At 46.5% G+C, this 23,295-nt stretch overlaps 1 long non-coding RNA gene across 1 annotated transcript in view; it reads left to right on the top strand.

Annotated features, from left to right (window-relative positions):
• Positions 1–22,171, top strand: part of LOC110311805 (uncharacterized) — a 38,952-nt gene extending 16,781 nt beyond the window's left edge. The window contains exons 2-4 of the long non-coding RNA XR_002379996.3: positions 1,822–1,962; positions 20,013–20,104; positions 22,067–22,171. This is a non-coding gene — a long non-coding RNA (uncharacterized LOC110311805). The remainder of the gene's footprint in view (positions 1–1,821; positions 1,963–20,012; positions 20,105–22,066) is intronic.
• The last annotated feature ends 1,124 nt before the right edge of the window (positions 22,172–23,295 follow it).

The following is a 23,295-nucleotide window of genomic DNA, read 5'->3' as shown; positions in this document are numbered from 1 at the left end:
CTACTTCCTTGTCCAAGCCCAGTGACAAATGCCAATGCCCTCAGCAAAGAAACAACTCAATGGAGGGGTCTTTGGGGTTCAGTAGGAAGGATACAGTCCATTATGGTGGGGAAATCGTGCAGCAGGAGGGGAGGCAGCTGGCCATGTTGTATGCCCAGTCTGGAAGCAGAGTGAGCCCTAGGCCTGGCCATGCTATACAACCTTAGTGCTTGCACTCAGTGACCCACTTCCTCCAGGAAGGCTCCATCTTCTAATTTTCCCCAGCTCTAGCTAAGGACTATGCTTTCAGGAGCACAATCCCTGGAGGATATTTCACATTCAAACCCTAATGGCACATATTCCAGATTTATGAGTAGCAGTCCCATGGCCAACACATGTCGACGCAGAAAAATACGTCCACCCCATACTCACACAAAACCAGGTCTCACTTTGTTAAGGAATGCACTTCCAAACACTCCAGCCTGGGTGCCCGTCAGTACTTCACGAAGCAGAACTCTGTCATCCACGTGAGGTCACACTGCTGCTCTTGAACTTTCTCTGTGCTTCTGGAGTGCCCACCATCTTCACAGAGCAATGATTGCGTTTCCTCATTCCTCAGGTCTTAGCTCTCTCAGTGCTCCATGGTGGGCACTGGCCTTTCCTGCGTGCATCTGTTTCTGGTTATTTCATGACAATAGGTGAGCACACTTCCTTATAAAAAGGGGGAGGCTCATTTGGGTTCACGTTTCCAGAGGCTAAGGTCTAGAAGTGTGTCCATGGCCACCTTGCTGACAGAGTCCTAGTGATACCATGTCACTTGTTTAGAAGCAAGAACACTTGTGTCTATGTGAGTCACTTTGAGCTCCTCTCTGCCCTCCTCGCTCCAGCTGTCTTTCCACTTACCTAAACCTGATCACCTCCCAGAGGGAATACATTTTTTTTCAATGCTTAGAGATGACACCCAGGGGTTGTAAATGCCAGACAAGCACTTACCACTGGGCTACACTCCCAGCTGTGCTGGCTGGTCTCATCAACTTAACGCAACCGGGGGTGGCCTAGGAAGAGGAACTCTTGAGCGATTGCCTCCGTCAGATTGGCACATGGACATGTGGATGGGCAGCTTTTTGTGTGATAAGATTGACTTGGGAAGGCTGAGACCCTGTGGGCAGTGCCTCTGCTGGGCAGGTTGTTCTGGATGGTGCAAGAGAGCAGGGTAAGCGAGGCCTGCAAGCTGTGTCCCTCCATGATCTCTGTGACAGTTCCTGCTTCTAGGATCCCGCCTTAAGCTCCTGCTTGGACTTCTCTTCATGGACAGTGATGTCAGGAATAAATCAAATACACCCTTCCTTTTGGGTCAGTGTCCCATCACAGCAACAGGACACTAACTACTCCTCATGAGATTACCTTTCTACCCTCTGATACCAGGATGGGCTTGAACTTCAGTATACAGAGCCTTGGGTAGAGGAAGCTGTTCAAACGATGTACGAATCATTGCTGTCAGTGTCTATTCTCACCGCATCTCGCCCTGCTCTCTGGACACATCTTTCTCCAGCATTGTTCCCATGTCCAGAATTCTCTCTGCTTTGTTTTATAGTCCAGCTCCTGCCCTTCCCTGACCCTGAAGGGGAAACTTAAGGGTTCTTTGGAAAGGCAGTTAGTTGTGGTGGATGGTGGGGGCAGACGAGTGAAGGAATGTTTTCCTGAAGTGGACACAGATGAAAGGATGTCCCCATAAAGCAAGCACGTGGAAGGACACGTGATGAATAATTCCTCTCTAACGTCACACATGTATTGGTCCGTCGTACATTGTGTGGTTGAACTCCATTTGTTCTGACTCCACAGAGAGAAATGTATCCAAAAACTTCTGGTGGCGTGATGGCGGCTTCTTGCGGCTTCTCCAGACTCAGGCCGATTGGCAGAGTGACGGCAGCTGAGACAGACTCACGTGGAACTTTGCCAAGACATGCTGAGTCAAGACACATGGTAAGGCAAGACCCGTGGAGGACACGTGACGTTTGGAGGGAGTATAACTAGGACTCAATGGACTGTGAGAGGGCCTTGCTTGTAGAGTGAGCTGTGCAACACTTCTTGGTCTTGTGTCTTCGCTGATCCTTGCTTCTCTAAGAGAGGCACAGGAAAGAACTCCTGGTGCTCCTGTTGGTCTTCGTCCCTCTTGGGCCTGGTCCCTCCTTCTGACTCAGGTTAGTTCAGCGGAGGCCTGGCTGTCTCTGCTAAGTCATGCCACTGCTGCTGCCTCGTGCTTGCTATCTTGGCTCTACCGATCGGTACTGCTGATATAGTCGTGAAGTCCTTGGGAGTGGATTGAGCTGCTGCTGCTGCTGCTGATCTGTGAGCTGAACTGCTGAATTCCTGATAACGCAGATGGGATTTGATCCAAGGAATGGTTTCTAAACAGGTTCACTTCCCCCATCGCCTTTCCTTTCCTTACCTCTGCTGGGTGCTGGGCTAGAAGGGAAGTTAAAGCCTTTAAGAACCATCATTAAAAGTAGGCTTTGAAAAAAATTAAACTTACAATGGCCACTGCCTTTTAAGTGGCTCTGAATTTCAGCTAATGCAGTCCCATTTCCCTTAGGGTTTGTTTGTTGGCAACCATGTAACATGGGGACACAATGTGCCTGAACCAGGTGTTCCTTCAATAAACTGTTCCATGGCCAAGGATCTTGGCCTCTCTTCTTCATTATTGATTTTAGAATCAATGAAGGGATTTTGTATTCACTCATTGCATTTCTTCTGGACAGTTTGGGGCCACTGGACTAGCAGAATGGGACCGTTCAGGATCCTGATTCTTTTGTGTAGCATGATAACCACATCTCCTGCAATGATGTCATTCAATTTTCCAACAAGTGTCCTTTAGTGATCATGCTCACAGGGCTGGGCCCATCTCAAATGAATAGCCTGGCTGGCCAGGGCTCACTCCTCTCACATTGTTATGCCTCTGTCCATCAGCACTTTGGCTGTCTTTGCTCACCAGTTACAAATTCATTTAGAACTCTACCCCAGCCCCTTTCTCCATCTTGTCCACAGGAATATCCTGAGAAGCTCTGTCAAGTGCCTCGCTGAAGGCCAGACATACTGATCACCCTGCCTAACAACCCTACAGGGAGAGGAAACAAGATTAGCCAAGGGCGACTGGCCGTGGCTGCTGGCCTCTTGGCAGTCACTGCCTTCTTGTCCCTGAGCTCACAGATCACCTCGCCATGATTAGTTCTGCCAAAGATCAATATAATCCGTAATTCAGGAAGCAACTCCTCCTAGTCCACCCTCCTCCCTCTCCTTAGCCCCACCGCCTTCAAAAATGGACCCTTTGCCCTCGATCGCTTCTCAGCGTGTTCCTCTTGCTTTTGTTATCAATCCTTTCATCTCTCCCCCCTCCCCTACCATCCATGTCTGCAGAGAATCATGGGGTGCTTTCTTCCTTCCATGGTTTCATTCTGGGGGCAACAGCATACCTCCCAAGCTCACCATGAGACCCACGGGAGAAACAAAACTTGTGTATGAAAGTCCCTTACCTAACACCTAGATATCACGGAGAGTTGTCAAAGAAACTAAAAGAACAAAACCAGTGAGAAAAATTTATTCTCGCGGCAAGCGACATAGGTATGCAGGTAAGTACCTGTGAAGTAGTTATCTACACAGCCAAGCTAACTAAGTACCTTGAAATCTGTTTCCTTACATTTATTTGTTTGCCTATTTATTTATTTAGTGTGCGTGTGTGCACACACATATGCCACAGTGCATGTGTCTGTGATGGTCAGAATACAAAGTGCAGGCATTGGCTCTCTCTATCGTCTGGGTTCCAGGGCTCAAACTCAGGTCTTTAGGCTTTGTGGCAAGCACCCTTTACCCACAGAGCCATCTTGCCAGCCCTAAATAACCTTCCGAGTTGTGTTTTGTGATGTTAGGAGAAAAATTATTCCAAGAATTTGAATATTTGGCCTGATTATGGCTCTGAATGCAGCTTACTTATCTAGAATCAGATTTAACAGAATCTCAAAGTTTACCTCACACCCCATGGGCTAAGTTGTACCAAAGGAAATGGATAATCATTGGCATAAGTGCCCTTTGCTGCTTTAAACATGTAAATGGGCTGCCAGGGTTCTGGGTTAAATGACTTGGTATTTGAAACCTGAATGTTTCAGTTACAAAGAAGACACCTGGGCTGTAAAGAGCCAGGGCTTAAAAAGCCCTTTGTCATGAGAACTGAGTTCTCCTGTTGATAAGTGTTAATTGGGATGTTTCTACTGCTAATTGGCAGATTGCCCAGACATCCGATCAGAGTCAAGCCAATGGTATCATCACCCAGACTACAGTGAGTGCGAGGTTCCCTGCTCTAGAAGCAAAACGAATTGCACATTGAACAACACAGGCCAGAATTCTTACTTACAGAATGGGAGGGGAAACTGAGGCAAATGGCAATTCCTAAGCAGCTAGGGTCCCACTACGTACTGCTGTCTGAGCCTTGCACCTACAGTTATGGATTTGGGGCTTTCCGTATTCTCATCTTAAATGTTTATTTTGAGGGGGGGGACCCATGTGGGTCCCCTGCTCCTCACTCCATCAGACAGTGTCACATGTGGCTGTGGTCCAGGCTGTTCCTGTCATTTACCATAGTTGCTGGAAGCATGAAGCATCAGCTCTGCGCTGTCTGGTACCTTGGCAATGCAGATGCTGAGATGACAGCCTGCATCTCCGGGATGCACAAATTAGAACTGATGGATGGGAGGCTACTAATAAAATGTCACATCTCATAGATGCGGATGGGCCGCGGGGCCAGTGATAAAGTGAGACCGTAGGGCTCTGACATACACGCCTTCCCGCCATATTATTGACAGTGGGGGGAGAGTATTGATCAAGCTGCCAAGATTATCCTATTATGCAATTAGAATATTAGATTTGCATTTTTAATTCCTTTAGAAGAAATTGGCCTGGGGCAATTATGGTGGTGAAATATTAAGAGAGATCCAGCTTTGTGGAAAGTAGGAACTCGGGAGAGGCTTTTAGGGGTATGTAGCCACCATCAGAGAGATGTTCTCCTCAGGAAAGGAACAATAGCAAAGCAAGGAGAACACAGCCCGCAAGGTAGAAGTGCTTCTGGAAACAGAATGTTCCAGAAAGGATGGGGGTAAACTGGGCCCAACGCATGGCGTGGAACGTAAACTCAGTCCATGGGTGCCCTGTGACCACACACATTCAAGTGTGTCACTTTGTTCTTCTTCTCCTGTGGACAATACATCCCCTCTTTCCTGACTGCTTAGCCAGTGCTGCCCTTAGGCTACAGAGCTGTGTCTTGCCCAGCCAGCCTGCTTTCTCTCAGAGAGACTTGCTCTCTGCAGAGGTTTGGGCTGGGGGCTGAGTTCCTGGACAAAGTGAAGGTCCCCTCTCTTCGCTCTGCTCTTTGCTCTTCCTTTCAGGTACTGTTGTGTGTTCCTTACACCAGACAGCAGAGCTCTGCAGGGAGTCCCCTCAGCAGCAGCAGCCACCAGAGGCTTCCTCCCTTTCAGAGCCATTGAACCCCTTTTCTTTTTAACTCCTCATCTCTGGTATTCTGCTTACAGCAGCAGAAAACGAAGTAGGGTAACCCAGTCTGTGCCGGCCCTGGGTGCTAAGGCCATTTGTCAGCATGGTCCTTGTTGTGCCAAGACTTACAAGGTGACTAGAGACTGGAGAGATGGCTCGGTGGTTAAATGCACTGGCTGTTCTTCCAGAGTATCTGAGTTCATTTCTAAGCTCCACTATACTGACAGCTCGCAACCATCTATCTGTCACTCCAGTTCTGGGGGATCAACACCCTCTTCTGGTCTCTGAGGGATACATGCACACACACACACACACACACGATGCACAGAGATACATGTGCATACATGAGCAAAATACCATGCATATCAAATAGTTTTTAAAAAGACACACAAGGAAGCCCAAAGGTAGATACTGGTGAAGGAGGAGGTGGTGGTGTTTGTTCATATAGAACGTATGTATGTTTGCATGTGTGTGCATGTATGTACATGTGTGTGCATGTATGTACATGCGTGTACATGCATGTACATGCGTGTTAAGCCTGACAGCAGGATTCTAAAAACAGATGGAACCACACTGGATAAATCCCCCCATTTCTTCTTCAAGAATGTAATTTTTCTTTTCCAGATCTGACAAAATTCACAATATCACAAGTTATCACGAGTGACATATTTGGGAGGGCCATGGTGACTTGGAGGAGCTGAGCAGCTCTGCTCTCTTAGACGCTCTGTTTAGAAAGGCCTGTGCTCCTGTCCATGCAGAGATAGCTTTGCTGTTGGGTTGTACCTTGCTCCCTGACAGTTTCATTTGCTTCCCGGGCTCTGCTGGGCTTTGCCACCTGTTGTATAATTGTGTCAGGGCTGCAATAACAAACACCGGCACTTCGGTGACTCCACACAGCAGAAATGTGTTCTCCACTACCTCTGGACACCAGATGTTTGAAATCCAGGTCTCCACAAAGCTGATTTGTTCTGGAGCCTCTGAATCCACTCTATACTTCCTTAGTCTCGGAGGCTGCTGGGAACCCTAGCTCTTCTTGGCTTGAAGATGCCTCGGTTCATTCTCTGCTTCCATCCTTCTGTGTGCTGTGTGTGCAGTGAACATGTGTCTCTGTGTGCAGTGAACATGTGTCTGTGTGTGCAGTGAACAGTCTGTGTGTCTGTGTGTGCAGTGAACAGTCTGTGTGTCTGTGTGTGCAGTGAACATGTGTCTGTGTGTCTGTGTGTGCTGCAGTGAACATGTGTCTGTGTGTGCTGCAGTGAACAGTCTGTGTCTGTGTGTGCAGTGAACATGTGTCTGTGTGTGCTGCAGTGAACAGTCTGTGTCTGTGTGTGCAGTGAACATGTGTCTGTGTGTGCTGCAGTGAACAGTCTGTGTGTGCTGCAGTGAACATGTGTGTGTGTGTGCTGCAGTGAACATGTGTGTGTGTGTGCTGCAGTGAACATGAGTCTGTGTGTGCTGCAGTGAACATGTGTGTGTGTGTGCTGCAGTGAACATGTGTGTGTGTGTGTGCTGCAGTGAACATGTGTGTGTGTGTGCTGCAGTGAACATGTGTGTGTGTGTGCTGCAGTGAACATGAGTCTGTGTGTGCTGCAGTGAACATGTGTGTGTGTGTGCTGCAGTGAACATGTGTGTGTGTGTGCTGCAGTGAACATGTGTGTGTGTGTGTGTGCTGCAGTGAACATGTGTCTGTGTGTGCAGTGGACATGTGTCTGTGTGTGCAGTGGACATGTGTCTGTGTGTGCAGCAGTGAACACGTGTCTGTGTGTGCAGTGAACATGTGTCTGTGTGCTGTAGTGAACACGTGTCTGTGTGTGCAGTGAACATGTGTCTGTGTGTGCTGCAGTGAACATGTGTGTGTGTGTGTGTGTGTGTGTGCTGCAGTGAACATGTGTCTGTGTGCTGTAGTGAACACGTGTCTGTGTGTGCAGTGAACATGTGTCTGTTCTCTGCTGCAGCTTGGAAGTGGGAGACCCTTCTGAAGTGGGAGAAGTGGATTTGCTTCATCCTTGTTTCTGTTTTTCTCACAAGTTTTACAACACGCCTTTTCTCAGCAATCCCCTCTTAGCAAGAAGCACTCTGCTCACTGCTAGTCCATAGTCAGTAGCATGGGTTAGATTCCCTAAAAACTGTGAGCAATGGTAGGTATAGTAACTCTTTGCTCTTTAAAGCTAATAATGTCCCGTGTTTTGTTATAGTGATGGGAAGCTGACTCACAGAGTGTGGTCAACCTTCTCTTGTTTCTCATCTTTAAAGACATGCATTCCTGGACTAAAGATTGTTCTGGATTTAGAGAGAACCCACCTTGAGGTCTTTACTTTATAGATGGAAAAAATACCTATTCCAGGTAAGATCGCATTCCCAAATGCTAACTTCTCTAGCGGTGGATGAAGATGGAAGGATGGAGCTGATCGATGAGGCAGATTGAAGTCTCAGGTCATAGCAGACTTTATTCGGAGTATCAGACAATTTATTCCCTAAGGATTAAGAGAGGTCATAGGAGTAAATAGCTCTTGAGTTCAAGCTGTTTACAGTCTCAAGGACAAGCTACACGTGGCAAAGACCATGGTTTTCTATAGAGGCATATAAACAAGTAATAATAGCCAATTGTAACAAATAAGCTGAACTAAACACCACAGCTACTCACCACCCTAGGGAGGAGTTCCCAGGTACAGATGCCTCAAAACACATTCTAAGAACGATTCCCTGTTTTGTAGAAACTGAGATCATAAAACTTTTGTCTTGTTTCCTTGGAATTTTCTCACAAGCACTCAGAATCCCCCTCACACGACTCCATTCTTGGACCACGTTCTGACACCAAGCACAGGGGAGCTAGCATTTAAACACATCCTTTTCGGAGGGTGTGTGGGGCCACTGTTTAGCCGACCACATATAATGACTAGCAGGCTCTGGGAGTTTCAAAGGTCAGGCTGCTTGTGTCTATGTTCCATGCTGGGTGAGAGGGATTCCCCTGAGCTTGGGGGTCTGTCTTTGGGACTCAGCAGGGGAAATGAGAACTGCTCTGTGTTAGTTTCCAAGTCCTGTCAGCCAGGAGGGCAGCCCCACAGGAGCTGTAGTACTGAGCGTGGGGAATGGCGGCACTTGTCTTATAAGCATCTCTGAGCCAAGGACCCACGTGGCTCAGGACAGCACTGAGCCACCGACCCCTTAGTACCCCAAAGACAAAGATGAGTGGGAGTAGAAATGCCATAGTCTTGATCTGTCAGATGACACCACCTAAGGAATCCATCGCATTCGATACAACCACATTAGTAATTCATGTTGCTGACCCTCCCAGTTCCCCGAGTCCACTTCGACCCCGTGCATAGCGAGGCAGGGAGGTCCATAGAGAATTTTTCATCCTTGTAAGGGAACAGTGCTGGGATCACACAGCATGGAGCAACATTTACTTACACCAAATTCACAATCACTGTGGTGCCAGGAGGTGCCAGGCAGAGAGATGAGGTATGGCTGAAATGTCCACAGTCATGTGCCGACCACACACATGTTCCCTATGGCATTATTCTGGTCTGTTCCAGTTTGATCCTGAGATGTCAGAAACTCTGGTTTGGGGTTGAAAGCCATAGCCTCCTATTTCTTGGCCAATAAATACTTTCCATTTAGGACTTCAGTTGTATTTTTTTTTTCACACTGGAGACCCACTGAGGGTTGTACCACCGGTACTGGATAAATCTGAATGAAGGGACAGGCTGGCCTAAGGTGGGGATTTTAATTTAGTTTTGGTCATGGGAAACACAATGCACTGTGAGTGGGAAGTACATGTGTTGTAGCACCCATGTTTGTGCACCCATCATACACACATGCTGGCAGAAGGAGGGCACGGAGGGCTTCCCTCCATTGCTGAGACAGGTTCTCCAGAGCCTGAAGCTCTCCCTGTAGACTAGCCTGCCTTATCATGCTCCCAGGCCAGGATTGACCTGTCTCTGGTAGGGTGACAGGCATGCTTAGCCACAGCTGGACTTATTTTAGCAAGTGTGGAAGGCTTGAACTTAGAGGCTCATGCTGGTACAGCAAGCGCTTGCACTGTCTGAGTCTTCGCTCCAGTCTCCACCCTGCATTTTTTTAGAAACCAGTTTGAGCCTTTGATCATGCATTGGTAGGAAAGAATTAAATTATTCCAGCCCCAGTGAAGAGTCACTGAGGCACAGGGAACCCTTAGCTGATTTTGTGGGTTTACTCTGCACCCTTTAACTTGTTTCATTTGCATCATCAAGCTCCGCCCAGAAGCCACCATATCCCCAGTCATTAGGTATAGATAAGGACAGTAGGTAGCCTGACGTGCTAGCTAGCTTCTTGACAGCTGCAATGCTGTGCATGGTATCAAGGAAGCTTGGCTCTTGAGTCTGCATTGGTAACCACTCCTCTGTGAGTCCATCTGACCTATGAGATCTGGTTGGATATTGGCTTTGGGAATCCCCAGGGCCCTATCCTGAGGTAGAGAGCCGTGATACCCAGAGGCTGGTGGTGTGGGTGGGGAAGCCTCCGTGATGAGCTGTGAGCACCGTGTTATTGCAGACCACTTAGTTACTAATTGGCATTTAATCGTAAACTGAATGCAGCGATTTCTTTTCCCTCCCTGCCCTAGCCAGGACTGGTTAGATGGTAATTACTTTTGAACTGAGAGCTGAGGCTGTGGCTTTGCAGGGGGCTGGGGCTACAAGCTGTGACTCTCATTCAGGCTGTGCATTCCTGGCAGGGCATCTTTACCCCAAACACCCACTCAAAGCAGATGTGCATTCCAAGTTTCACATTACATGACAACACTCACACCCTTGGAAATGTGATCCTAAAAGTTACAAAATTCAAACTTCATATCTGAAAAGTGAAAAAAAAAAAAAACCGAAAGTTTGGTAGACGTGAAGTTACAGTTAAGCCAGCAGTTAACATAGAAATCTTGACGTTTTCATAGCTGTAAATAGGAAGCAAGGTAACAATTCTTTTCATGTATTCTATAAACAGCTGTGTGTGTGTGTGTGTGTGTGTGTGCATGTGTGTGTGTGATGTGTATATGGTGTTTATGTGAAGTGTTTGTATGGTGTGGTATGTGTATGTGTGTGCATGTGTGTGTGTGGTGCATATGTGGTGTGTATGTGTGGTGTGGTGTGGTATGTGTGTGTGTGTGGTATGTGTGGTGTGTGTGGTATGTATGTGGTGTGGTGTGGTGTGTGTATGTGTGTGTGTGTGGTGTGTGTGGTGTGCATATGGTGTGTATGTGTGGTGTGTATGTGTGTGTGTGTGGTGCGTGTGTGGTGTGGTATGTGTGTGTGTGTGTGATGTGTATATGGTAGGTATGTGTGGTGTGGTGTGTGTATGTGTGTATTGTGCATATGTGGTGTGTATTTGGTGTGTATGTGTGATGTGTGTGTGCATGTATATGTGTGGTGCATATGTGGTGTGTATTTGGTGTGTATGTGTGATGTGTGTGTGCATGTATATGTGTGGTGCATATGTGGTGTGTATTTGGTGTGTATGTGTGGTGTGTGCGTGCGTGTATGTGTGTGGTGCATATGGGGTGTGTATGTATGGTGTGGTATGTGTGTGTGTGGTGTGGTGTGTTTATGTGTGTGTGGTATGTGTGTGTGTGTCTGTGGTGTGGTGTGTATGTGAGGACACCGTGCCTCCTACTTTGTTTGAGACAGGGTTTCTTGTTCGCTCCTGCATCCATCAGGCTGTTTAACCCACAAGAATCTGTGGATCGTTTTGTCTCCTCTGCCCATCTCTTTTGAGGAGTGATAGACTACAAACCAGGCTGCTGCTTCCAGCTCTACGTTCATTCTGGGGATTTGAACTCAGATCCTTACTATGCATGGCAAGTGCTTTGGCTGCTGAGTCACCCGGCAGTCCTGTTTAAAGTTTGATGGGTAGGAAATGTTGTTTGGGATTTGTTTGAACAGGGAAATGGTTTCCATCAGTTGGCCTATCTCTATGGAAAGGTGTTTTACAGATGGCTTTTGAATGAGCTTGTCTGGAATTCAGCTGCTTCCCAATGATAGCAGCGATCATGAGCAGGTAAAGAAAAGGATTGACTACGGTCCTTTTTGCCTTGGTGTTGCTGGGAACTGCACTGTCTTCAAGCTTTGGAAGGTTTAGGCAGCTCTATACAGGGTTGAGACACACATATAGGTCTATATAGGTCCCTCAAAGAGGACACGGAGTGACAAAGTATTCAAATATCTGAGCTGAAGTCTGCAGCTGGTATGGCCTCTCAGAATCCCATAAAGATTAGAGAGGTGGCAGCCAGATTTCAAATGGTCTTTGAAGTCTTAGTGAAGGATTTGTAAGTTGGGACTTCTTGGGGTCATTATCTAAGTGGCCAAAGAGTCCCCTTAGTAAGACAGGGATGCTCAACCTGTAGGGCATTTGACGCCTTTGATTTTAACAAAACCTAGGGAAGGGGTGATGGGTTCCTTAAGTGCTTCCCTGTGTGGTGATTCTAATGAGAATGGCTTTCATAGACTCATTGGTTTGAACATTTGAGTGCAGTGGGTGGAACTGTTTTGGAAGGATTAGGAGGTGTGGCCTTGTTGGAGGAGGTGTGTCACTGGGGATGGGCTTTGAGGTTTCAAAAACCCACATTGATGTGTTTATAAAAAGATCAAGAGAAAGGGGATATGTTTTGGTGGCTGTGTGTTGAGGTCTGGGGGGGGGAGGGGGTGCCTCTGTGGGCCCATTCTGAGGCATCCCTTCCCCCTGAGGGACCAGCCACAAAACATATAGAATAGAGTTTATTCAGGGCATGGGGAAAGAGAGTTAAGAGGGTAGTAGAGACAAAGAAAGGCAGAGAGAGAGAGAGAGAGAGAGAGAGAGAGAGAGAGCATGAGCAGTCATGAGCATGTGGGCATGTGGGGAAGGGGAAGGGAATGGGCAGAGAGGGGGAAGAGGCAAGAGGACAGAGTGAGAGCAGGAAGGCAAGAGCAAGAGAGAGTGGAGGGGGCACATAGCCCCCTTTATAGTGAGTCAGGCATACCTGGCTGTTGCCAGGTAACTATAGGTCGGAGCTTAGACAAAATGCTAGCACACACCATTCCAAGTTAGCTTTCTTTCTCTGCCTCATGCTTGTGGGTCAGATGTAAGCTCTCAGCTACTGCTTCAGCACCATGCCTGCCTACCTGCCTGCCTGCCAGCCTGCCTGCCACACTTCACAGCATAATGGTCATGTGCCAACCCTCTGAAAGTGTGAGCCAGCCCCCAATGAACTCTTTCTTCTAGAGATGTCTCTGTTTTGGTCACCGTGTCTCTTTACAGCAATATGAAAGTAACTAAGACATCTTGAAACGCAAGGACCTGAGTTCTCACCTCAGCTCCCAGAGAAAAGAATTAGTGGTGGGATCTCACCACCCTGACAACAGGGAGGTGGAGACTGGCTGATCCAGGGACCTCACTCTCAGTCAACCTAGTCCACTTGGCAAGCTTCAGGCCAGTGAGAGACCCCATCACAAACACAAGATGGATAGAATCTCAGGGAATGACAGCTAAGGTTGTCCTGTGGTCTTACATGCCTGGCTATATCCATGTGCAAACACATCCATACTCATTGACACATACATGAACACCCACACACACACACACTCACACAAATGGATATACATGCATACACGAACTTGCACACACACATGAACACAAACACAAATATAAGAACATACACACAAACATATGCACACTGAGAAACACACACAAAGACATACTTACATATTAGATTGAACACAGGAAACACAGGAATGCATACCCGTTTGAACATACGCATATGAAGACATACATGTATGCATTGGCTTTCAAAAACTTAATTATGCTCAACTGTCCTGCATATGTTCTTTTCTTTTCTTTTCTTTTTTTAATTAGGTATTTATTTCATTTACATTTCCAATGCTATCCCAAAAGTCCCCCACACATCCCCCCCCACTCCCACTTCTTGGCCCTGGCGTTCCCCTTTACTGAGGCATATAAAGTTTGCACAACCAATGGGCCTCTCTTTCCAATGATGGCCGACTAGGCCATCTTCTGATACATATGCAGCTAGAGACACGAGCTCCAGGGGGTACTGGTTAGTTCATATTGTTGTTCCACCTATAGGGTTGCAGATCCCCCCAGCTTCTTGGGTACTTTCTCCAGATCCTCCATTGGGGGCCCTGTGATCCATCCAATAGCTGACTGTGAGCATCCACTTCTGTGTTTGCTAGGCCCCGGCATAGTCTCACAAGAGACAGCTCTATCTGGGTCCTTTCAGCAAAATCTTGCTAGTGTATGCAATGGTGTCAGCGTTTGGAAGCTCATTATGGGATGGATCCCCGGATATGGCCATCTCTAGATGGTCCATCCTTTCGTCTCAGCTCCAAACTTTGTCTCTGTAACTCCTTCCATGGGTGTTTTGTTCCTAATTCTAAGAAAGGGCAAAGTGTCCACACTTTGGTCTTCGTTCTTCTTGAGTCTCATGTGTTTCGCAAATTGTATCTTATATCTTGGGTATTCTAAGTTTCTGGGCTAATATCCACCTATCAGTGAGTACATATTGTGTGACTTCTTTTGTGACTGGGTTACCTCACTCAGGATGATGCCCTCCAGGAGCACGAGAAGCACCTGCATATGTTCTTAAATGTTAGTAGTTAGAACTGAGTGGAGCATGCTGTCTGCTTTCCCTGGGTAAAGACATTGTGATAACAAGCTGCTGACATTAAAGTCAGACCAGATCTACAGTGAGTGCTCCATCCAGGCCAAGTCTCTATATACTGCTTCTAGGCTCCCAAGCCACTCTTCTCTGCCTTGCTCTGTATACAGGAGTTTGGCCCTGCAGATGGTTCTCCCTTGCCAGCCTGTAGAGTTGGTATTGTCACTAGATGGTACTAGACTGCCAGTGTGTGGTGACCCCAGGCCCTGCTCTTAACACTGAGGGTCACTTCCTGCTCACATTCTCTTACTGTGCTTGGCTAACTTCTATAGCCCATCCTTGCTATTTGCCTTCCAGAGACTTCCCCTCACTAGGAGCAGGTTCAGTTCCTCTAGTACCATCTCTGAATAACCTTGACCTTCAGCCATGGCAAGGTCATCAGTGGCTTCTTTCTGGCCCCTGGTTCTTGTTTTCTTTCTCCTTTATCCCCCAAATAGTAGCTGCTCTTCTGATAGTTCTTAGGGTCTTTAAAAAAGTCTATTTTAGATTTTTTTTGACTGTTCATAATAATTCTTCACACTTCACCGAAGTGAGTGATTTCTGTCTGTTGGCTCCAACTATTTCCCCCCTCCTGGTAACTTTTGTGTTAACAACACAAAATAGTATCTATATCTTGTAAAAATTAAAACCAAACCCAGTAAACCTAAACAGACTCCAAGTTCATCTTGTGTATTTCTTATATCTTGATGCTGGTTTTCTGCCTAGGAAGGAGATGGTATCTTCTCACACACAGTGAAGAATGAGCGAGATTGTCCAAGCCTCGGAATCTTCTGGAGCTCCGGGTAGGATGCCGGAGTCAGCTGAGGGCAGGAGAAAGTCAGAGACCAGAAACCAAAGTTTCCTCAGCTGTGTGCAAGGTGAAATCATGAAGTCAGCGGCATGCTCTGTGCCACCACAGTGTTAGGAAATCAATACAGTCTAACAAATTCCACATGAGAGCTAAATAAACAACACACCATCTAATTTTAGGCCACAGAAAATAAAAGGTCAGCACCAAAAATGGATAATAACAATAATAATTCCAGTAAGGATTTTGCTAGCTGTATCTTTCTCTTCACAGTGAATGAATCTGTGCCAGTTAAAAGCAGAGGCTGATTTGGCTTGAGTTCCTTCAAACAAACCCTTGCTTCCCAGAAGGGCCTATGTGGAGGGAGCATCCTGATTCTGGTCTCTGTGAGACCCTACGAAAGCTGCCTGCAGGAAACCTCCCCCTCTTCCTCGACACCAATGTAGCTGAAGTTTTCCCGGTGAAAACTTCATACAAAGTATCTGGAGTCTCCTCCATCCAGGCATTCAAAACTGAGGCAAGGGAGTGGGCAAGATAGCTCAGTGATTAGGAACACTTGCTTTTCTTGCTGAGGACCTGGGTACAATTCCCAGCATCCATGTAGAGTAAGTAGTTCACAACCACCTGTTCCAGGCCATTGAATGTCCTCTCTGGACTCTGCCATACTGCCTGAGCACTAAGTATGCATGCAGTGATTTCTCTCTGCTCTTGGACGTGATGTTCTTGCTGTCTGAGTTCCTCTGTTCACTTCCCTTGAATGATAGATTATTACCTCTACTTCCCCCACTAAGGCTCTTTGGTCAGGATGGTCAATCATGACAGAAATGACATCCAACAGTCACTAGGGTCTCCCACCAGACCTTGGCAACCTCCCTCTTGCTCTGCCTCTGTAATTCTGGGCATTTCATGGTACTGGAAGCATGTGACAATGAGGGCTTCTCTATTTTTATTCCTCAGTAGTATGTTGTTGAAGTCACACATATTAGTTCTTTCCTGTTAGGCTGACTCCCCTTGCTATTTGCATACAATTTGCTAGACTGTGGTGTATGCATCCAAATGAACTTGGAATAATTTTAAAACGCTCTCCACACATGAAGACAATGTTCAGCATCTTAGCCTAAGCTAGGTTGATGGCAAATTTTCTTTGAATCAAAAAGAACTGAGGACGCTTACAGATATTGAGTATGCAGAAACCAGAGTAAGGCCTCATCTCGACCCTTCACCCTCCCTCCACTGCCTCACTGCAGTGTCTGGTCACTTCAGTGGGACAGATCTAACAAAAACACATGGTTATAGACCCAAAAACACATGCACACTTTACTCTTAAGGATCTGTGTGCCAGGGCTGAGGAGATAACAGTAACATGGTTGCCGTACAAGTGCAAGTACATGAGTTTGATTTCTAGAACTCAATAGAAAAGCTAAGCATGACTGGACAGGCTTCCAATTCCAGCTCTTGAGAGGCAGAAATGTGAGGATGCTACCAGCAGTGAGAGATTTCACTCTTGTCAAATGTCAGATGCTAAACAGGCAGGCAGAGCTGGAGGAGTAACGCCGAGGATGGTCGTCCAAGTTGCACGTGCACACCTGTGCACCTGCAAGTACAGGGGTGCTTCCTGCACCTTTACACCTCAGTGTGCCAGAGAGAGTGTGTGGGAGAGGAGACTTGCTTTCTCATAACCAAGCAATCCTGCATAGCTCCACACCAGTCTCCTGGGAAGGCCTGTAGCTTCAGCACAGAAAGATGCAGCAGCCCCACGTGGGGTTCACAAAGCTGACTGAAGCCTCCTAGGGGGCTGCCGTGAACACTGCAGAAGGATGGTCCCTCCAGAGCTGAGCTCTCCCCTCCTCGTGCTAAAACCCCTTTGGAAGGAAATGGTGCCAGAGTCAAAAGAGATGGATTTCCCTCTCTGCCTTCATTGGGAGTTAATTTGCTGGCAATTACTGTGTCTTTACCATACACTTAGAATCTCATTCATTTACACTCCAGGAAGGAGGGCCACTCTTTATGACTCGTTTATTTAAATTATTGATGCTTCCAGCCATGGGACTTTCATTTCCTGCTTTCTCAACACTGATAATTGACTAGCTTGGGGCAGGTGTGGGCTCCAGAAAGCCAATTTGTTGGCACAGGACTGATGGCCTCGGGGACCGTGCTGTTAATGTCACCCACAGCTGATTATCAATCTCAGAACTGTTTGCTTTAGGAGCCAACAGGTGATTCCCTTTGCACAGCTGTGCTCTCCTGGGACGCAGGACAAACCCAGGTTTAAAAGTAAGTACCGAGGAGCCTTCAGGTCCTGAATTCCACCTGCCTTTTCCCTCTGAGCTCTCATAGGGCCCTGGCTTTGGTGAAATACCCATTCTAAATGTAAGCAACCTGTTCTTAAGAAGAACAAATGGACCCACGTGGGCAAAAGCAATGTTAGTGAGCCACAAAAACTTCATGCCCAAAGTGCAAATGAACATACTTCTGATCATCTATGTTGCTTTGTCATTAGTTCTTTCTAGCTTATTAGCATAAGTTGTGTAAATGCATCTGAACAATGCTGTGTGCTTCAAGAGACACCACAGGCCCGAGAGTCAGAGATGAGAGGCCAGCAGTGGCTAGGACTTGAAGAAATACACAAAGTGGGAGACTGTAAAGAATGGAACTATAGTGAAACCAGATAAGTCTGAGGATGAAGACTGAACAGATGGCCCATGGCTGGAGAGGAGGGTTCTCTGTGGAGGGATGTGGGAGAGGATGAGGGTACAGAGGAGGGGCCTTTGGGGCTACAGCTAGAAGATAAGGGACTCCATTGAGCAGGGGTGAGGCAGGGGAAGAGGAGTCTTGAGTCAAAATGAGAAGACGTCAGATGGCTGTAGAAGTCTTCAGCAAGAGGCCATTTTGGACACAGTTGAAGCCTCTGAGAAGTGTGGGAAAATGTCTTGATGCTAGGAATGCTGGCGGGCTGATGTAGGCAATCACAGGAAGGTTAGAAGGAGGAGTCTGAGGAGATGGCTCAGCCAGTGAATTGAAAGCATGAGGACCCTAGGTCAGTCCCCATGATCCATGTAGAAAGAAAGCTGAACATGGTTGTGTGTACCTGGAATCCAAAACTCTCAGGAGATAAACAGGAGGATCACAGGGCTTGTGGGCCAGCCACTGTAGCTAAAACAGTGAACTCCAGGTTCTGTGGGCTCCCTGTCTCAAAATACAAGGTGGAGGGTGACTGAGGAGGCCAACCAATGTCAACTTCTGGCCTTCATCCACGAGGACTCACGTGCATGTATGCTCACACATGTACATGTGCCTGCACACATACAAACACACAATGATGGCCATGGAGGAGCCAATGGCAGCAGGGCTCGTGGAGAGGATGAGAGGGTGTTATGGTCATGGCTGGGGAAAGGGATGGGCAAGAATGCTCTCAGGAAAGCAGAGGTTTGGATAGGACATTACTGTGTTCAACATGGCCACAGTGAGTTTGCGCTGCCTGAGGGTCATCCTGAAGGTAACGATGAAAAGTCTGTATTCTAGAATGTGCCTTGATGGTCAGGATGGGCAAATGTGGCCCTCTAAAGGACCAGAACACCGGATTCTAGTCTAAGGCAACTTACTTTATTTGAGAGTTGGATTTAGATGTCCAGCCTCATTTAGATATCTGACATCTCATTAATGCATTCTTTATCTTATTTCAACTTTTTTTTAATGAAAACAATCCACTAATACCTTGGACTTTTATGGCCTATTGTGCTCTACTTTGTATGTTTTTAGCCTCTGGAAAAAAGGGTGAGCGCACTGAGGTTGTAGAGACAGGGCATTTGTGTTTGCAAAGCCAATGTCCAAGGGAAGCACTAAAAATGTTAATATGTCTTCCTTTTCTCCCCTAAGTAAAGGTAATGAGGGTGGTTACTAGCAGTAATGACTGGTAGCTCGACGGTCTGAGTAAGGTGTGTGTGGTTCAGAATAGACTTGGATTTTTTTTTTTATATTTTTATTACATATTTTCCTCAATTACATTTCCAATACTATCCCAAAAGTCCCCCATAGCGCCCTCCACTTCCCTACCCACCCATTCCCATTCTTTTGGCCCTGGCATTCCCCTATATTGGGGCATATAAAGTTTGCAAGTCCAATGGGCCTCTCTTTCCATTGATGGCCGACTAGGCCATCTTTCGATACATATGCAGCTAGAGACAAGAGCTCCAGGGTTCTGGTTAGTACATCATGTTGTTCCAACAATAGGGTTGCAGATCCCTTTAGCTCCTTGGGTACTTTCTCTAGCTTCTCCATTGGGAGACTTGGATTTTATCTGATGTGTGTTTTGCTCACTAAGGTTCTGTGGCTTCCATAGGCTGGGGTGGGAGTAGGGTGCTAATGTGGCTTCCATAGGACTGGGTGATGGAGAAGTCTCAGGTAGATACTTGCAAAAATCCATTGTCATGAATCCCTAACCTGCTGTCCTAGTGAGCATCAGTTGTCCACCTGACATAGCTTAGAGTCATCATCAGAAGGAGTCTCAATTGAAGGATTACCTAGATAAGCTTGCCCAGTGGCCAAGTCTTGGAGAAATTCTTGACTGATTGTTGTAGGAGGGCCCAGCCCACTGTGAGTAGCACCATTCCCTAGGCCTGAGTTGTATAGGAAAGCAGGCTAAACCTGAGACTGAGAGTGAACCAGTAAGCAGCATTTCTTCATCATCTCTATTTTTCCTGCTTGATTAAATTCCCGCCTCGAGTTCCCTCAGTGATAGATTATAACCTGGACGCACACGCCACATAAACCCTTTCCTCTCCGAGGTTGCTCTTAGTCAGAGTAGTTCATCTCAGCAACAGAAAGCAGACTGGATCACCGTCCATCCCTTGAACAACTGGGTTCCAGGAAGTCAGTCTTTCTACCATGACCCTGCCCTGGTTCCTGGCTGGACTCTCTGGCCCCATGTATTGAGCAGCACGATGCAGAATGTAGCATTTCCTTGACCACCGAGGTCAGCCCCGCAGCAGTTCTCCATATGATTTGATGTGGCATGTCTTGGTTCCTCAGGAGGACCCTCCTGGTAGCAGATGAGAAGCAGAGATGCAGTGGTCCTTCAAGGGCAACAGACAGCAGTCAGAGCCCAGAGAAGAGAAGGCAAGGTAGGCATTCCCTGTGCAATGTCTTTGGCCATGCTTCTGGATTGTTCTTTAGATAACAGAGGAGATGAAAACTCCTTTAGTGTCAAGTTGGAAATCAGGAAGGGGCGTGGTAAACAGAGACCCCAGCATCCTTTTCACTCAGAACATTCATGGCTGGTTGGCAGTCGAGAGTCCCATCTTCACCAGGAAACAGAGACAGAGTAGATAATAACTACAAAATACACTGTGAGTATTTTTAGGTTAAAAATTGTCTGAATTCTTCTAAAATCTTCTAAAAAGACTTACAAACAGTGTGATTTTTTTTTTACATATTTTCCACATTATTCTTGATATCTTATTTTGAAAACACCGTTTGTAGTATCTAGGAAGAACGTGTTGTTTTGCAAAATCCAACCCCTCGTACTGTTTCAAATTCCAAATTTATGGCATCAGAATTGAAAAGGAGTTTTATGGACATAATTAGAAGAAGATTCCAGTTTTCGGTTCACTGCCTCTCAGCCATGTCCCAGCCTTGTTATATTTGATAATGACATACCAGCATTCTATCATAACTCGGATATATGGAGAGGTTCCAGAATGCTTCAGTTCTCCCAGAAATCAGAAGCAGCTGTTCTCTCTCTCTCTCTCTCTCTCTCTCTCTCTCTCTGAAAAGAAAAGCTCGAGTCTGGATAGTTCCAAAGACAATGTGACTTGCATTCTTAAATATCAAATTATGAGGGCTTTTTTTTATTTGATTGGTGGGTGTGTCATAGATATCCTCTCCTGTTTGTCTTCACTGGTTTTATTTCTTTAGATTGTTCTCGAACTGAAATTTGCCTTTGAGTGGTGAATTTTATGATGTCTACTTTATAACTGAGGCTAAGTGATACCCGGAGACTTTTCCACCCCAATAAAAACAGATCACCAAGGAAGTGAGGCTCAAACATAGCTCCTTCCAGATGGTGACTAATGAGGGCCAGAGATGCTCCTTCTCTTCCGCCAGCCCAGGTCTCCCAGCCCCGAGCATTCACTTTGTACAGGTTCTACGGTGACATGAGACTGCTTCGGTAGAAACTAAAACTAACGAGGATGTTAGCTCCATTGATTTTTCTGAAAATGGGAAAGGGGAGGAAAAATGCTCAGCCAAGTCCAGGAAAGAGGCTTAATACATCTGTCTTTTAATAATATTAAGTTTCCCAGGATCAATATCTTCTCCCCCTCCTACCAAACTACGCGTTGCTACACACCAGTTGCTATGTAGGCAGACTGGAATCAATAGAAGGCTTACCTTCTTCAGAGACTATTTCCAAGGCCTGCATAATGGGGCCTAGATTAAAAAGAATGCAGTTGAATTTTAAGTACATGGACATTATGCTATCATCTTCAACCTGGGGGATATGGATTGGTGCATAGCCCATGAGACTGGACTGGGAGGTGCTAGCTGCGGATTGGCCCATAGAACTTCAGTGGTGGGGACCCCTATAGGATTGATTAACAAACGCTGAACAGTTTCTGGAGCACACCCATGATGCTCTTCACCTGTTGTCAGGCGCTCGGGAGCACGCCCTGGGAGAGGATGCGCCATGTTACCATTAAAGTGTAGTATGTGGCCTTTCCATTTCAAGACCTTGTTCATGCAAGGCTCTCATGACCAGGCCCCCTTCTACATAGCTGTTATATTTTTATCTTTGGAAAGCTAAGTAAACATTCCCCGAACATTTCAATAGACCCACTAAAATGCTTTTACATCTGCCGGAGTAATGGCTTTTGGTTAATATTTTTTTGAAAATATTTAATTATATCGCAAAAATATCAAATACCACTAAAGATATCAGAACTACTCAAACATTGTAGAATGTACGTTGCATTAGTTTAATCTGCACTGACTGACAGGGCTTCTCTCTATAGAAGTTAGTTTGAGACTATATGAGATATGAACACACACTGCCATGTTGATATCGACGGGTTGTTTTTTATCTTCAGGCAAAGAAGACGCATGTTCACATGGCAACCTATACTTGGATGCTCAGAATTCTAATTACAGCTGATGAGATGTGAAAATAAATCAGATCTATTCGCTTTGCATGACTACAGTGAAATGCCCGAGGTGACTAACTTATTCAATAGCAAGGGTTCATTTCACTCGTTCTGGATGGCCAGGGGCCTCATCTCCATAGAGGTAGTGCAGTGGTGGTAGCCTGTAATAGAGGAAACCTCCTCACCTGTGGGCCAGAAGGCAGAGATGGACTGACTGACATTAAATGGACAGAATGATTCCTGCTTGAAACCTGTAGAATTACCTGGGGAAGAGAGTTCTAATGAGAATTGTCTAGGACAAGTTGGCCTGCGGACAAACCTGCAAGGGATTTTCTCTCTTGGGTTAACTGAGGTGGGAAGACATGCCCTGGATGTAGGCAGCACCATTTCATGGCCTGGACTCTGGACTGAATGAAAAGCAGAGAGCCTGCTGGGCACTAGCTCTCTGCCCCTGACTGTGGGTGTGCTCTATCTGCCTAGCATACATGTATTAATCCATAGCTCTCTGCCTGTGACTGTGGGTATAGTCTGACTATCTGCTTCAAGTTCCTGCCACTTTGAGTTCCTCAAAATGACGGGTTGTGATCTGGAATTATGACTCTAACAAGCCCCTTCTCTTCTAAGATATTTTTGTTGGGGTCCTTCGCCACAGTGGCAGGAAATCAACCTCAGATTGAGAGCCTGGAGTTCCAAAGTGCACCCAGAAGGCAGTGCAGCCAGTGACCTAAGGCTGGGTACTAGCTACACCTGTCTAAGGGACCTTTAAATATTCCCAGCACTGCCTCACCAGGGATCAAGGCTGTATTGAAGGATCTCTAGAAAATACCCACCAAAGCGATAGATACCACAGGGCTGGAGAGATGGCTCAGCAGTTTGGGGACATGCACTGCTCTTTCAGGGGACATGCGTTCAGCTCACAACCATGGGTCACTACTGCTCTAAAGGATCCAGTGCCATCTTCTGGCCTCTGAGGGCGCCGTACGTGAGGCATCCACTCACATAGTTACACACAAATGCATCAATAATATAAATCTTAGGCAAACAAAAATACTACAGATGTCCTTCAAGGAGGGAATTGTAAAGCAAACAATGGTATTTCTATATCATGGAATGCCACTGAGCAATAAAAGGAAACCAAATATTATTGCTATCACTTGAATGATTCTTCAAATGCT

The sequence above is a fragment of the Mus caroli genome, unplaced genomic scaffold (assembly GCF_978045245.1).
Source record: "Mus caroli unplaced genomic scaffold, Mus_caroli_1 scaffold_17, whole genome shotgun sequence".
NCBI classification, from domain to species: Eukaryota; Metazoa; Chordata; class Mammalia; order Rodentia; family Muridae; genus Mus; species Mus caroli.
This window is presented reverse-complemented; position numbering and strand designations above follow the sequence as displayed.